Source organism: Oryctolagus cuniculus, chromosome 6, assembly GCF_051225735.1.
Source record: "Oryctolagus cuniculus isolate XC-2025 breed Fujian yellow rabbit chromosome 6, ASM5122573v1, whole genome shotgun sequence".
NCBI classification, from domain to species: Eukaryota; Metazoa; Chordata; class Mammalia; order Lagomorpha; family Leporidae; genus Oryctolagus; species Oryctolagus cuniculus.
In genome coordinates, this window is record NC_142872.1 from 157,997,864 (window position 1) to 158,013,091 (window position 15,228).

Consider the following 15,228-nt stretch of genomic DNA (forward strand, 5'->3'; position numbering starts at 1 on the left):
TTCTCCTGGTCTCAGATGGGGTGCAGGGCCCAAGCACTTGGGCCATCCTCCACTGCATTCCCTGGCCACAGCAGAGAGCTGGACTGGAAGAGGGGCAACCGGGACAGAATCCAGTGCCCTGACCGGGACTAGAACCCAGTGTGCTGGTGCCGCAAGTGGAGGATTAGCCTAGTGAGCCGCGGCGCCGGCCTCAAATGGAAATCTTTAACATGTGGCATAGATGCTGTGGGTGTTGTGGAGTCTATAAGAAGAATCAATGCTGTTGGTGTATTACATGTATTTCTTCCAAAAGTAATTTTGGAAGTTAACAAATACTGCCACAGATTTAACACATTTGTTACTGTATGACTAATAAGGAAATAAAAATTCGTTAAAATTTAAGTAGTTGGGAATTTTAACGCTGTTACAGATTTTGTGTATAATAACTGATGCCCTACCTATGAAATATTCAGTGGATTTAAGCTAAAATAATGTAAACCAACCGAGGTAACTGAGAATGATCCTAGTCATAGCTTGTGATAGAATATTTTATCCTCATATGGTGATACTATTTTGATTTCAGAACTTATTTTCCCAAGCTATAATGCCTTAATCTATTTAAGCAGGTCTGTTTGCCAATGCTGCTTTTAGCACATGGCTGAAAACTGCAGAAAACTACCCCTGTCTTTTTTTTGTGGTCATGTATTCAGTGCACCAGTTTTTTTTTTTTTTTTTTTTTTTTAACAGGCAGAGTGGACAGTGAGAGAGACAGAGAGAAAGGTCTTCCTTTTGCTGTTGGTTCACCCTCCAATGGCCGCCGCGGCTGGCGCGCTGCGGCTGGCGCACTGTGCTGATCTGATGGCAGGAGCCAGGTGCTTCTCCTGGTCTCCCATGGGGTGCAGGGCCCAAGCACTTGGGCCATCCTCCACTGTCTTCCCGGGCCACCGCAGAGAGCTGACCTGGAAGAGGGGCAACCGGGACAGAATCCGGCACCCTGACTGGGACTAGAACCCGGTGTGCTGGCGCCGCAAGGCGGAGGATTAGCCTATTGAGCCACGGCGCCGGCTTTTTTTTTTTTTTTTTTTAAGATTTACTTATTTGAAAGGCAGAGTTACAGAGAGGCAGAGGCAGAGCGAGAGCGAGAGCGAATTCCATCTGCTGGTTCATTCCCCAAATGCAGCTGGAGCTGCACTGATCCAAAGCTTGGAGCCAGAAGCTTCTTCTGGGTCTCCCATGTGGGTGCAGGGGCCTAAGCACTGGGCTATCTTCCACTGCTTTACCAGGCCATAGCAGAGAGCTGGATTGGAAGTGGAGCAGCCGGGACTCGAACTAGTACCCATATGGGATGTTGGCGCTTCAGGCAGTGGCTTTACCTGCTGTGCCACAGTGCCTGCCCCCTAGTTGAGTTTTAATATGTGACATTAGTATTACAAGTACATATTAACATTACAAGACATATACAGAAAGAATTGACTTTAAAAGTTTTATTGAGTTCTCATTTAATATTTCTTGGCTTTAAGGTGAATAGAAAGACTTGGTTTTTATGTTAAAGAAAAACCTTAGGAATTACTTGGATGATTATTAACAAATGTGAATTCCAAGATACCCTGTTTTTCCTTCTCCTAAATTTTGGTTAAGTTTGGATCCATACTTTGATAAATATTGGAAGACTTGCTAAAATGAAAGATTCTGAAGTTCCAATTCTTTTAAACTCTTAATTTTGTAAATGAGACATTTTTATTTTTGAATTTAGATAATTTTTTTTTTAAGATTTATTTATTTGAAAGAGTTACTGGGAGAGAGAAACCTACAGAGAGGGAGGGAGAGGGAGAGAATAAAAGAGACCTTCGTTTGCTGATCACTCCCCAGATGGCCACAAAGGCTGGGGCTGGGCCAGGCTGAAGCCAAGAACTCAGTCTAGTCTCCCAGGTAGGTGGCAGGTGCCTGCACTTGGGCCATCTTCTGCTTTCCCAGGTGCAGCAGCAGGGAGTTGGACTGGAAATGGAGCAGCTGGGGCTTGAACCTATGCTCCTGGGGTGCCAGCATCAGAGGTGGCATATTAACCCGCTGTGCCGTAAGGCTGGGCCTCTATTTTTTAGTTTAAAAACGTGGAGACATCCAGTATCTGATTACTATAATTACATAACAGGCATCTTAATATATGGAAGAGGGACTTGAAAGGACTTCCCTCTGCATACTCTGGTTATAATAAAGCAGAGGATTCCCATTTGATCTGTACAAAATGAAAGTGGACGTTAGTTTCAAAACAGGAGCTTGTTTGAGGGTGGATTTGCTACTAGAGTTTTGTGGAAAGTTAAGTTATTTTCCTTGTTAGGTTTTGGGAAACTCTTGCCACTGAGTTTTGCTATGGGAGCCCAGACTCACAGTGTACAATGTGTTGGACAACTTTTAGATATTCTAGACAAGAGAGGGCAGTCGCCTTTAAGTTCTGAGTTTGTAAAGCAATGGGGGTCTCCTTCCCCTTTCCCAAGAAGTACTTGTAGCAAGAAGGTGGTTGAGCGCTGCCACTGCCCTTCCCTGTCCCTGGAATGCTGGGAGTTTACCTGGAACCTCTCGTGGAGGCAACTCAACAGCAGAACAGTCTGTTCCTGTAGTAGGGCATTCTGGAGCTCAGAGTAACCTACTGAAAGCAGACGATCTCTAGAAGGAGTAAATTTTGTGACATGACAGATTCTCAGGTCGGGTGTCACTTCATTCTCTGCCACCGGCTTGGCTTTATACCTCTGGAAAGCAATTAATGACACTTGTGTAAGTTTGTGGCAGCTGCAAAATATTTTGTGTTGCAGTGGTCTTCAAATCAGTGAGGTTTCTTCTTTTTTAAAAAAGCCGTTTCAGGAAGGTAGTACAGTATATTAAAATGTTAAGAGCACTGGTTCTTAAAGCAGATTAGTTGTGACCTTGGACAAATTACTTTAACTTCATATTCTTTATCTTTAAAATGCTAGTATCAGTCATCTGAGTATTAAATGAGATAAAACATAGAATATAATGGATAGGCTAATCCTCCACCTGCGGCGCCGGCACCCTGGGTTCTAGTCCCAGTCGGGGCGCCGGATTCTGTCCCGGTTGCTCCTCTTCCAGTCCAGCTCTCTGCTGTGGCCAGGGAGTGCAGTGGAGGATGGCCCAAGTGCTTGGGCCCTGCACCCCATGGGAGACCAGGAGAAGCACCTGGCTCCTGCCATCGGATCAGCGTGGTACGCCGGCCGCAGCGTGCTGGCCACAGTGGCCATTGTGGGGTGAACCAATGGCAAAGGAAGACATTTCTCTGTCTCTCTCACTGTCCTCTGCCTGTCAAAAGGAAAAAGAAAAAGGAAAAAAAAAAGAATACAATGGATACTGAAATACTCATTGAATGCATTCTCAAAGACTCAGACTGGCAGATGAGGTGTAGATGCAAGCATGCAGGGGTTCCTGGGGTGGATTGGCTCTGTTACCATTTGGTTAGAATTTCTGGTTGTCTACTGTATTTTACATTACTCATGAAAACAAAATTTATGCCTTTGTGGAACCCATGGATTTATTTATTTTTAAAGTTTATTTATTTATCGTCATCTATCTGAAAGGGAGAGGGAGAGAGAAAGAGAAATATCTTCTATCTTCTGGTTCCCTTCCCAGATGTCCAGGACGGGGCCAGGTGGAAGTCAGAAGCCTGGAACTCCATGTTCTTTCATGCAGACGTACTAGAGCCATCATCTGCTGCCTCCCAGGGAGTCAGGACGCTAGATCAATGCAGAGGTGCTGGGGCTCAGATCGGTCCTACAGTATGGGTCACCAGTATCCCAAGTGGCTTAACCTGCTGTGACACGGTGCCTGCCCCAACAGTTGAATTTTATATTTGATGTTGTATTGGCTTTCCAGGGCTACTGTAACAAAGTACCACAAATTGGGTGGTTTACACAGCAGACATTTATGGTCTTGCAATTCTTCTGGATGTTGGATGTCTAAAAACAAAGTGTTGACAAGATTGGTTCCTTACAAGGACTGTGAGGGAGATGTCTGTTCCAGGCCTGTATCTGGATTTTAGACATATTATCTGGAGTTCTACCTTGTATATGTTTAGCCATTTTATAAAGATAACAGTCCTATTGAATTAGGGCGCACCCTAATGACATCATCCTAATTTGGTTCCCTTTACAAAATAGGGTCACATTCCGAGGCCTGGAAGTTAGGACGCCAGCATCTGAAGTTTGGGTGGAAATTCCACTCATAACAGATGTATTTGAGATACAAGAGTGAAACATTTTTTTTTTTACTTACAGTGTTTACATTACTTAAATTGTTTCTTATTAAACATTGATGTAAGTGATGTAAAGTCACTTTTTCTTTCAGTAAAGCCAAACATTTACTGAAGTTTAAGAAGTATATTTACAATTGAAAACAGTTGCTAGAATTGAGCAAAAATTCTTTATTTCCTTGTCTCATTTATTTTGTACACTGCTGTTGCAATAAGTGAATGAAATAGCAAGGAGAGAATAAAAGTCTCTGGGTGTTTAAAGTCTTTTTGGCATTTGAATTGATTTCAGGAGTGGTACATATCAACTGATTATAGAATTTATTGGCCCCATATTCTTTGAAATCTGACTTGTTCTACTTTTCCTGGGCTGCTATAACGAGATACCAAAAATAGGGTGGCTTCAGACAACAGAGTATTTTTCTCTCACAGTTCTGGAGTCCAGAAATCTCAAGGTTTAGGCTGATCCTTGCTCCTCCTGAAGGCTCTAGGGAAGAGTTTTTCTGTTGTTTCTTGGTAATTCTTAGAGTTCTTGGCTTGTGGCAACAAGATTCCATTCTCCCCCTGTGTTTTCACTGGCCTTCCTTGTGTGTGTCTGTATCTTTATTTCTTAGGATTCAGGCACTGTATTGAGGGTGTGAAGTAGGCAGGCATACAGGTTAAAATTGATCAGATTTGTGAGCTGGAAGACCACGCCCCTGTGTGACCTCATGCTCCTACCTGATGCCTTTGCCACACCCATGTGTGGCCTCATTCCCCTACCTGGCCACACTGGGGTGCCCACCAGCCAGTCAGGTTAATTAGCCACTCCCCTTTGGAGTGAGTTAAAAGCCTAGGGCACAGTGTGCCTGGGGCCTGCTCTTCTTCCCTGGCCTCTTGCCAGGACAGGGCTTGCTGTAGCCCTGCGCCTCCAGGAAGCATGGCCTTCGGGCCGTGTGCTCTAGGCTTCCTGGCCTAGATGCTCATCCACGTGGCTGGTTCCTGGTGCTTGGTATGAACCCCTGTTCACCTCTCTCCCTTAAATAAAGCTCTCACTCTCTTATGTACCTTTCTTACTAAATAAAAGCTTAAAACGTACCATGCTGCCTCGTTTATCTGTGCCGGTATTTAGAATTCTTCTCTAAATATTAGGCAAGAACCCTTTCGGGCTTATTAATATTGGGGATTTAGTAATAAGCCCATGTTGAAATCGTAAGGCACCCCAAATTTCAGTAGCGCATGTGGCACCTTGGATAGCATTTCTAGGGAACTTTAAGGGGCCACATTTCAGGGTAAATTTTAGGGTGTCTTGTCCTGTTTCAGGTCTACTCTAATCCAACATGATCTCATATTAACTTGATTATTTCTGTAAAGACTTTATTTCCAAATAAAGAGAGTCACAAATACTGGTTCTTGGGCTTTAGTGTATCTTTTGGGGAAACACAATTCAACCTATGAAATGTATCCATTGATTCTAAAAATTGGCATTACTTCTTGTTATGTATTTCTGTTAGGCTGTCACAAAACACACCAAACACTGGAGTAAGGGAAAGGGTTTATTGGGGAAAACCAGCAGGCTGGAGGGAAGGGATGAAGAAGGAAAAGAGAGAGAAGGAGAGTATGAGAGAGAAACAGGAGAGGAGCTAGTGAGGAGAGAAGATAGAGCAGAGAGAAGAGATGAGAGGAGGAGAGGAGCAAAGAGAGCAGGAGAGAAGAGCCAAGAGAGCCACGTGTTCAGGAACAGGCCCCTGAACAGGGCGGGCAGGGAAGCAGGAGCAGCGAATCCCATTAGGATCGGGTGGAACTTGACATCGGCGCTTGGGCCATGTGACCACCTGGCTTCCAGCAATTGCAGCTGGGACTAGGGCCTAGGATGTAAATCAGGGTATAGATTGCGCCATAAATAAAACTGTGCCAGTTTCCTATCACTTCTACCTTCTCTGTTTAATCCTGCAGTTATTCTTGGCTAGTTAATGCATAACTTTGTTGGCATAAATTAACGTACTTGAGCTTGACAACTCGGAGCCGTCTTGCCTGGCCTGATGGTTAGCCCATTGTGTTCGTACATATATAGTTCATTGTTGATTCTTCAGTTTGTTGGCAATTCTTAATTTTTTGGTTTCTTGCTGTCTTTACCAACTGAATATTATAAGTTGTGTTTAAAATTGTTGACTTTTCTATTTTATGTTAATCATCAGAAGCATTTTGTAATTGAAACACATGCTACTTCATTACTAAGTGCTTATTATCTGTATAACTTTTTATTAAGACAAAGGTATTCTGTACAGACAGAATGATGTGAGCAAATGCATTGGAATGAAAAAGTTTGGGAGGGAGTTGACTTGTGAGCTGTTGCATATTCTCAGGTTTTGTTGTGAAAAATGTTATGCTGAACTGGGAAGTCAGGCTAAGTTCACCTCCAAGACCAGCCTGTCAGTGAAACATAAATAACTTGGGGAATTTTATTCTGGCACATGAATTTTTTTTTTCCAAAGAAACATTTTTTTTTAAGGGATACACACTTCATGCATTTCATAAGTACAATTTTAGGAATATAGTGTTTCTTCCCACATACCAGCCCTCCCACCCGCACTCCCATCCCTCCTCCTCCTCCCTTTCCCATTCCCATTCCCAGTCCCATTCTTCACTAAGATCCATTTTTGATTAACTTTATACACAGAAGACCAACTGTATACTAAGTAAAGAGTTCAACACTGTTGCTCAACAGTCAAGACAATGGCTATTCAAAGTCATTGCATCTTTTTTTTTTTTGACAGAGTGGACAGTGACAGAGACAGAGAAAGGTCTTCCTTTTACCATTGGTTCACCCTCCAATGGCCGCTGTGGCCGGTGCGTGCAGCCAGCGCACCGCACTGATCCAAAGCCCAGGAGCCAGGTGCTTCTCCTGGTCTCCCATGCGGGTGCAGGGCTCAAGCACTTGGGCCATCCTCCACTGCACTCCCGGGCCACAGCAGAGAGCTGGCCTGGAAGAGGAGCAACTGGGACAGAACCAGTGCCCCAACTGGGATAGAACCTGGGGTACCGGGACTAGAACCCAGGGTGCCGGCACCACAGGTGGAGGATTAGCCAAGTGAGCTGCGGCGCCGGAAAGTCATTGAATCTTGAAGTTAATTTCACTTTTTTTTTTTAGGAACTCAATTAATAACGAAGTACCCAAGAATGATACATCTTTTGGGAACAGTTAGAAATAGTTATAATACAACTCTTTGAGGACAGAGATCCTGCATGGGAAGTTAGTGCACAGTGATTTCTGTTGTTACTTTGACAACGCTGTTATGTATGACATCCGTGACCACCCAAGGCTCTTGACGTGAGCTGCCTAGGCTGTGGATGCCTTTTGAATCCACAAACTCCATCAGTATATATTTTTTCTTTTAAAGATTTATTTATTTATTTATTTGAAAGAGTTACACAGAGAGAAGGGGAGAGAGAGAGAGAGGGAGGGAGGGAGGGAGGTCCTCCACCTGCTGGTTCACTCCCCAATTAGCCACAACGGCTGGAGCTATGCCTGTTCGGAGCCAGGAGCTAGGAGCTTCTTCCTGGTCTCCCACTCGGGTGCAGGGGCCCAAGGACTTGGGCCATCTTCCTCTGCTTTCCCAGGCCAAAGCAGAGAGCTGGATCAGAAGTGGAGCAGCCAGGACTCAAACCACATCCATATGGGATGCCAGTACGGCGGGCGGCGGCTTTACCTGCTATGCCACAGCTCCGGCCCCCTCCATCACTGTTTAGACAAGGCCATAAGCAAAGTAGAAGTTCTCTCTTCCCTTCAGAGAAAAGTACCTACTTCTTTCTACTGAGGTCTCACCCACTGAGGTCCTTCATGTAGACATTTTTTGCCACAGTGTCTTGGCTTTCCATGCCTGAAATGCTCTTTTGGTCTTTTTAGCCAGACCAGAATGCCTTAAGGGATGATTCTGAGATCAGAGATGATACATATAGTTAATACATGTGTGCATGTATGTGTGTAAAACCAAAATAAACTATTAATAATGTATACATTGGGGCTGGCATCATGGTGTATTTGGTAAAGCCACCGCCTGCAATGCTGACATTCCACATGGGTGTCAGTTCTACTCCTGACTGTTCCACTTCTGACTCAGCTTCCTACTAATGGCCTGGGAAATCAGTGGAATACTTCCCAAGCATTTAGGCCCTAGCAACCCCCATGGGAGACCCAGTGAAGCTCCTGGCTTCTGGCTTTAGTTTGGCCCAGTCCTGTCCATTGCAGCCATCTGGGAAGTAAACCAGCAGGTAGAAGATTGATTGATCGATTGACCTATCTTTCCATCTCTTCTTCTCTAACTCTGACTTTCAAATAAATATAGTTTTTTCTTTAAAGATTTAAGTTTTTAAATTTTGTAGATGTATTCTAAATAAACTTTCTTATAAATTGTTCAATTATATGTACTATATTTTTGTTTTCAGTTTGTGACATTATAAAGTGTTTTGTACTTAGATTTTTTTCTAATGTTCATTTTGCCTTATATAAGCCTCAAAGCCTTTTCAGGGGCATCTGAGAAAATGTCACTTTTTTTAACTTGACAAATTGGAAATGTAACATTTAAATGACTTCTCAGGAAGACTAAGAAATGATTATTTTGAATCTAGATTGGAACTTTAAACATTCATCTGATTTTAGTAGAAAATTTTTATTTACCAAGAACTTCTACAGTAGACTTTTTTTGTCACTTTCATGTCAGTTTAATCCAGAAGGGAAGTATCAAAGCATAAAAAATGAGAAGAAAAAAACAGAATTAACATTAGCTAACCAAGCCATGACTTCCTGCTCACTGTTCCTACGTGCCAGTGTGCATGGGAAGAATTGCTTCCTACCAAACCTGCAGCATTCCTTCAGTTTTTGTAAGGAAGCAGTGCTCTTGGACATAAATTAGGAAGTAAAGATGGACGCAGTATATTTTGAAATTACCATTGGTAGATTCAGTAAGTTGTGTCTTTTTGTAGGTAAAGAGTTGAAGTCTGCCCCATAGTGATTAGCATTTTTGAGATTTAACTTGTGTTGTAAATCCTTGACTACTTTCCTATAATCCGTGTGTCTTGCTGTGTACCTCTTCCCAAATAATAAAAAGAATGTTTATTAAATTATTTCTCCTGAGAACCGAACCATTGTAGAGGTTATTCATTTCCACAGTGTGAGTATTTCTTTTTATACCATAGAATTCATTCAGATACCTCCTTAAGTAATTTTATATCCTCAGAAATAACATTAATAAACATCTGGTTAAACGAGTTGAAGGTATCTTAATAATAGGAGTCTGAAAAATCTGATTTTTTCAGTTTACTCAATGCTATATGCATATTAATAAGGGCACTAAGGGGCTGGCATTGTGGTGTAGTTGTTAAAGCTGCCGCCTGTGGTGGCGGCAACACATTTGGGTGCTGGTTCAAAGCCAGCTTCCACTTCCGATCCAATTCCCTGCTAATATGCCTGGGAAAGCAGCAGAGGATGGCCCAAGTCCTTGGCCACCTGTCACTCACATGGGAGACCCAGAGGAAGCCCAGCCCCACCTGTTGTGGCCATCTGGGGAGTGAACCAGTCGATGAAAGATCTCTATCCCTCCCTCCCTCCCTCCCTCCCTCCCTCCTCCCTCCCTCTCAGTAACTCTGTGTTTCAAATAAGTAAATAAATGCACCTTTTTAAAAAGTGTATTGAAGTGTATTAAGTGCTTTTAGGTGCAGTTGTCTTAAACCATGTTTTAATGGAAAAATCTATACCTTACTTTGTCCTTGATTCTGCATTTTTTCTTCATAGACGTTATTATGTTATCTCAAAATTTTTTTACCTTGGGGGCAGTCACAGGGACATCTCATAATATCATTCATTTTATTCGGCTCCTGCCCTGGTCACACATTCCAATTGTTCACGTTGTCTACCAAGTTCTTGTGTTTATCTTATTGTGTTGTTTTTTTTTTTTTTTTTTTTTTTTTTTTTTTTTTTTTTTTTTTTTTTTTACAGGCAGAGTGGACAGTGAGAGAGAGAGACAGAGAGAAAGATCTTCCTTTTGCTGTTGGTTCACCCTCCAATGGCCGCCGCGGCCGGCACATTGTGCTGATCCAAAGGCAGGAGCCAGGTGCTTCTCCTGGTCTCCCATGGGGTGCAGGGCCTAAGCACTTGGGCCATCCTCCACTGCACTCCCGGGCCCACAGCAGAGAGCTGGCCTGGAAGAGGGGCAACCGGGAAAGAATCCGGCGCCCCAACCGGGACTAGAACTCGGTGTGCCGGCGCCACTAGGTGGAGGATTAGCCTAGTGAGCCGCGGCGCCAGCCATATCTTCTTGTTTTTCAAAGGCCAATACAGAGCTGTGATCTCTTAAATGCAGAGCTTTCCTAATCTCTTTCCAGTTCACAAAAATATCCCAATCTCTAATAAATTGTCCAGGCATTTTGTGCTTGTGCTTGGCTGAGCTCATTTTTATAGCCTTTACAAAGCTTTGCTAGACTTTTGTATTTGGAATTTCTCATTTCTCTTATATTATTAATTGTTATGTGTCGATCTTTGACTCCGTTTAAACATGTACATTCTTGTCAATATTTCCCACTGCTGAGTTTTTCTTGTATCTTCTACAGTACTTTGTAGAGTGCTTTCGACATAATTAATATTCAATATTCATTAATGTTTATTTGCGTTTGAATTATAATCTAACCTGTAGTTTGAGTCTTAACAGCTACTGACACTTGTTGCTGTTTGTAAACTCTGAGGAAGCTTTAATTTTTACCACTTATATGCAAATTCTCTCCTTTGTGGGCATCACAGACTAGTCCCCTCTTTACCTGATGTCCTTTAAGTGTTTAATAGCTGGTAGTTTCACATTTACTAAGTAACACATTCTGCACTAGGCATTTTTTTTAAACTTGTATTTAGTAAATATAAATTTCCAAAGTACAGTTTCTGGATTATAATGGCTTTCCCCCCCATAACTTCCCTTCCACCCATAATCCTCCCATCTCCCGCTCCCTCTCCCATTCCATTCACATCAAGATTCATTTTCAATTCTCTTTATATACAGAAGATTGATTTAGTATATATTAAGTAAAGATTTCAACAGTTTGCTCCCACACAGAAACACAAAGTGTAAAATACTGTTTCAGTGCTAGTTATAGCATTAAAATCACGATGTACAGCACATTAAGGACAGAGATCCTACATGAGGAGTAAGTGCACAGTGACTCCTGTTGTAGACTTAACAATTTGACACTCCCGTTTATGGCATCAGTAATCTCCCTATGCACCAGTCATGAGTTTCCAAGGCTATGGAAGCCCCTTGAGTTAGATTGTAGATTGTTACCCTTTCAATATATTTCATTCTTAAGTGTTTTAAAAAGGAGGAAACCATAACCTTGCCCTTGAGTAATTTATAACCGTCTCAGGAAAACAACAGATCAGTAGGTTGTCTAAGGCATGGAGGACTGTGGTGGTGATGAAGAGTTGAGTGGCTTCTGTCCAGCTTCCGCAAGTGTCAGGGACAGCTTCCGTGAGCAGTGATGCTGGTGTGAGGCTGTCAGGTAAGGTATAAAGGAACAGCCTGAAGAGAGCCTGTGCTGTTCTTCATATGTTCTAGATTGCCAAGACTGTTTTATATATAAGTGACAATCAGAACATTGTGTGTCTGCTCTAGGGCCAAGCTGTGGAATTGTTAAACAGAAGGATTCCATCCAGAGCTTTGTGGCAAAGACTAGAAATCTTCCTTAGGTTTCTCAAACTTGAGGATTTTCGTGGTGTTTTCGCTCCCTGTATTGACATTTATGCGTGAAGGGTTGAATACTTGGGGCCAGCATGGTGGTGCAGCAACTAAGCTGCCAGGTACAGCATAGGCATCCCATACTGGAGCACCAGCTGTGGTCCTGGCTTCTCTGTTTCTGATCTGCTGCTTGCTAACATGCCTGGGAAGGCAACAGAAGGCCTCAATACTTGAGCTTCTGCTATCCATGGGGGAGACCTGGATGGAGTGTTGGGCTTCTGGATGAGCCAGCCCCTCCTTGGCCATTTAGGAAGTGAACCAGCAGATAGAAGATCTCTGTCTCCTGTTCTCTCTGTCACTCTGCCTTTCCAATGATAAGTCTTCAGAAAACAAATCAAAGTTCAAGTACTGTAATTTTAGGTAATTACTTGATGCCAGTATGGTTTTAGACCCAGAAGCAAAGATTAGCACCAAAATCAATATTACATTCACCTAGTTATAAAATGATCATCATGGAAATCTGCATACAGAAAATGAAAACACTTTTAGCAAGACATTTTCTTAGGAACCACTGTGAATTTACTAAGACGTCACAAATCATATTAGGAACCACTAATAACCACAGCTAGATTGTTCTGTAATTTTGTTGATGATTGGTGGTATTTATTGATACACGTTTTCTATCTTCGCCTTTTATATCTCCAGTTACTGGAAACAACTATGATTTATTTCATAAAAAAAAGGTGAGCATGTAAATAGTAGAAGAACTGATGTAGATAGGGTAACCATAAAAAGCTTTATAGGGACTGGCACTATGGCATAGCAGGTAAAGCCACTGCCTGCAGTGCCAGCATCCCATTTGGCTGCTGGTTTGAGTCTGGCTGTTCCACTTCCAATGCAGCTCTCTGCTATGGCCTGGGAAAGCAGTAGAAAATGGCTTAGGTCCTTGGGCCCCTGCACCCGCATGGGAGACCCAGAAGAAGCTTCTGGCTCCTGGCTTCGGATTGGCACAGCTCCGGCCGTTGTGGCCAGTTGGGGAGTGAACCAGCAGAGGGAAGACCTCTCTCTCTCTCTCTCTCTCTCTTTGCCTCTCCTTCTCTCTCTGTATAACTCTTTCAAATAAATAAATAAATCTTAAAAAAAAAAAAAGCAGCTCTATAAATCCCCAGCCTTTTAGAACTTCCTGATCATGATGTCTCAACATTACTGACAGTAATTCTGCCACCATAGTCTTTTTTTTTATGATTTTATGTATTTATTTAAAAGGCAGAGTTACAGAGGCAGAGGCAAAGAGAGAGAAAGGTCTTTCATCTGCTGGTTCACTCTCCAAATAGCCTCAATGGCCGGAGCTGGACTGATCCGAAGCCAGGAGCATCTAATGGGTCTCCAATGTAGGTGCAGGGGTCTAAAGCATTTGGGCCATCTTCCACTGCTTTCCCAGGCCATTGGCAGGGAGCTGGATCAGAAGAGGAGCAACTGGGACAGGAACTGGAAGCCATATGGGATACTGGCACTGCAGGCAGAGGCTTAGCTCACTATGCCAAAGTGCCCACCCCATCTGCCACCAGAATCTTAAAATCTTTTGGTGATGGGAGCCAGCACTGTGACCTAGCGGGTAAAGTCACCACCCATATGGGATGCCGCAGCTCAACTTCAGATCCAGCTCTTTGCTGTGTCTTGGGAAAGTAGTGGAAGATGGCTCAAGGCCTTGGGCCCCTGCACCCATTTGGAACACCTGGAAGGAGCTCCTTGCTTCTAGCTCCTGACTTCACAGATTGGCCCAGCTCCTGCCATTGTGGCTATTTGAGGAGTGAACCAGCAGATGGAAGACCTCTCTCTGCCTCTGCCTCTGCCTCTGCCTTTCAAATAAATAAATAAATATTTTTAAAAAAATTGGTGAGTGAATAGTAAAATCTGATGCTACAATTTTTTGAATTTTATTTTCTACATAGTTTGGGAACTTCCAAAGATACATCTTGTATTTCTGGCCCTTTGCATGTAATGGGTACCTTATAAACCTATTTTGATGGATTGATTAGTCATGAAATAATTGAACTGTTTTTTGAATGTCTGTCTTAGAAGAACTCAGTGTAGAAGTTCTGTTACTGTATCAATTCTTAGAATAAGAACAGTGCCCAATTATTGATCCTATTAGGAGAAATCTATGCTTTTATCTTAAGTTTGGCATCAAATGCCAGATAAAAGAGTGGGATTTCTACAGGTGCATAAAAACATTTTTCTCTTCAGATATTTTAGTATTACTTCCCTTATGCTGTTGCCTTATTTATCCTTCAACATTGATCCCAGATTATAAAATGTAACCTTAAATTGTATATTTTAGTTAGAGGATTTACCTTACTAGGAGCTGATTAAAATAGTAATAGCATATGTGAGTAGATCCTTATAAGGGATATTTCATAATCATTTTTTATAAGATATAATTATGTCATAAGCTATGTGATTTTTTTTCCTTTTTTCTATATCAGATGTAGACTTTATATAATGATGATTTTCAGTCTAGATATTTTGAAACTCCCACTGCTTTATTTTTGGTCAATATAGTTAGTCCCTCTTGACATTTTAAAGTACATTAGTGTAGAATCCTGTTTTCACATTTACTTGCATCTTAAATGCTCTGAATTTCTTTTTCTGCTGAAGGATTTTTTTTGAAAAAGTTCCTGTATCTTTTATCCATGTAATCAGTACTTTTGTAGGAAATATAGAATTTGAAAATTTCTCTTTTGTACTCACTAACACTATCTTTTTATAGTTTTCCTTTGTTCTGCAGGTATATTCTTCCACTTCCTTCCCTTCTCTCCTCTCTCCAGTGTTTGCCTTGCCCAGCACATTCCAGCTCCCCTCTGCTGTCTGTCCCATAACAACCTGTTCTGCCCCGACTGTCAGTGCAGAGTTGCAATTCTGACTGTATAGATTGTGTTCTCTGCCAGGTGGTGAGCCACTACAGGCCAGGAATTGGGGCCTTTTTGTTCCTCCCATGTTGCTAAGTGCCTGCAGCATGGTATGCTTCATTAAATACTTGTTAAAAAACAAGCGATACTGAAGCTAAGTGTTTTTCCCAATCAGGTATATTTCTGAGGCACATATATTTATTGGTTTTCCAAAGGGAACATTCTCACCCTTGTCCCCTTCTGAGTTTGGAGCCAGCTGAAATATACCAGTTAGTCTGATAGAAGTCAGAATAAAGCTGTGTTAGAGAATGGTCTTGGACTTTGTCCATCACCAGGCTGCTACTTTTTCTCCAAATGTAGAGCTTCCAACAGTGTATCTAAGGTCAGTAGA

The 15,228-nt window shown here is 42.3% G+C and overlaps 1 protein-coding gene and 1 long non-coding RNA gene across 4 annotated transcripts in view; both read left to right on the plus strand.

Annotated features, from left to right (window-relative positions):
- EFR3A (EFR3 homolog A) overlaps nucleotides 1-15,228 on the plus strand; it is a 116,234-nt gene that overhangs the window by 17,078 nt on the left and 83,928 nt on the right. The gene's annotated exons all lie outside the window — the stretch shown is intronic.
- Nucleotides 10,144-14,774, plus strand: LOC149126343 (uncharacterized). Its single transcript, XR_016235983.1, has 2 exons — nucleotides 10,144-12,754; nucleotides 13,452-14,774. It is a non-coding gene; the product is annotated as an uncharacterized LOC149126343 (long non-coding RNA).